This window comes from Fringilla coelebs (assembly GCF_963513975.1).
Source record: "Fringilla coelebs genome assembly, contig: SCAFFOLD_32, whole genome shotgun sequence".
In the NCBI taxonomy this organism is placed as follows: domain Eukaryota; kingdom Metazoa; phylum Chordata; class Aves; order Passeriformes; family Fringillidae; genus Fringilla; species Fringilla coelebs.
Genome location: NW_028167319.1, coordinates 1,771,544 through 1,773,423, shown reverse-complemented (window position 1 = coordinate 1,773,423; position 1,880 = coordinate 1,771,544).

Here is a 1,880-nt window from a genome sequence, read left to right as displayed (position 1 = left end):
TCAACATGATTCTATTGGTGCAACGTAGGGTGACTTAACTAACTTTCTAAAAATACTTTGTCCAGCTGCAAAGGTGTTATCATTCTTCCATTTCTCTCTTCTCTCGGTCTCCTTGGTGATAGCCTTGGAGAGAACTCCTTATCAGCCTTTTCTTGCTTCTTCTCGCTCCTTTCGTGCTTCTTCTTGCTCCTTTCTTGCTTCTTCTCGCTCCTTTAGCTGACAGGCCTGCTGTCAGCCCCTTGCACAATTCCCCCTTTTTGTTTTTGAACTGTAAATACAGCTGCTATGGATTTTTGCAGGGCCCTTTGCAAAAATCCAAGCAGACAGGAGAAACACAAAACCACAATCACAACCATCAATAACATTAACATCCCCATTCTTAATGCAATCATTCCTACTCATCACCCATTTGTAAATTTCTTTACTCTGTTCTTAAGACTGATGAAATACATGTCCTGATATATGGTCTTAGCCAGTGTCATCCGCATGTTCTGCTTCCACTGCGGAATCATCCATCCTGTCCTTTCCTGCGCGCTCCAGATAGGGTTACACACAGCGAGCAGGAACCCATCGAGGACCATTATCTGTCAAAACACAAGCATAACCCCTCCCCCAGGTTATTTGTTCTACTGGACCAGACCACATACCTGTAATTAAGTCCTTGACTCATATACCTTGACATTTCTACGAAAATCTGGTTGCTTAGAATTCAAAGAGGAAAAATGGTAAAAGATTGGAGGTAACTGTGAGTCAGGTAGGGGACGCAAAAAGTTTAACACATAAACTGCTTTATCCAATCTTACTTGAGGTGACTCCTGTTGCATTCCCCCTTTTTGTTTTTGAACCTGATGCTTAAGAAGACTGTGAGCTCTTTCAATGATTGCTTGGCCCATGGGGACATGTGGAATGCCTGTTGAATGCTCAATGCCCCAAGCACGAAAGAATGCTTGCATTTTCTGCGAAGCATATGCTGGGCCATTATCTGTTTTCACATGACATGGAACACCTAAGATAGAAAAGGCATGATAAAAATGACGACTCGCATCACGAGTTTTTTCTCCTGTGAATGCTGAAGCAACCATTGCATGAGAAAAGGTGTCAATTTGGATTAGATGGTGTTTTCCGGGCAGTACACTCTGACCTTACATGCCCTTGTTGACCACAATTGTAGCATTTTGCTGAAGGTCTTAGAACTGCAGCAAGAGCTGCCATTTTATGTTCGACTGAACCAACTTTTGAGCAAGCAGTAACCATTTCAGGCAATGTGGGTTCCCCAGGTAAAGTGTCAATAATTTTTTTGCAGCCTGGGTTTGCATTTTCTTTAATCAATTGGATACACAATTTGTGTCGCAAAGTTTCATCATCTACCTGTTTTTCAATAGCTGCAGCAAGCTTTTCTACAAATTGCAGAAATGGTTCTCTCATGCCTTGTTGAATAGTGACATATCTCTGTTTTGGAGCTGCCATTTCCATTGTTTTGATTAAAGCATTCATGCCAATTTACTGAGCTTGTGCCAAAATTGAAGGATCCCACCTTGCCTGTAAATCCGCGCTAGCAAAAGGCCCAGTGCCCAGTAAAGCATCAACACCAACAGCATGACGAGGGTCGTGCTGAGGCAACTGCATATTTGTTAAAGCTGTGCGCTCAGCCACTCGCCTCCAAGTGTCTTGGAATACACCATATTGTACTGGCTGGAATAAGATGGTTGCAAGATGCATGATGTCATAAGGTGCAAGCAGATCTGCATTGATTACACATACTAATTGCATTACCTCTGAGGAATTGATACCGTACTGAGCCACTTTTGACTGGAGATCTTGCGCAACCCTCCAGGCAAAGACATTATGACTATCATCCTGTCCTGCTCCAGGAGCTGCTT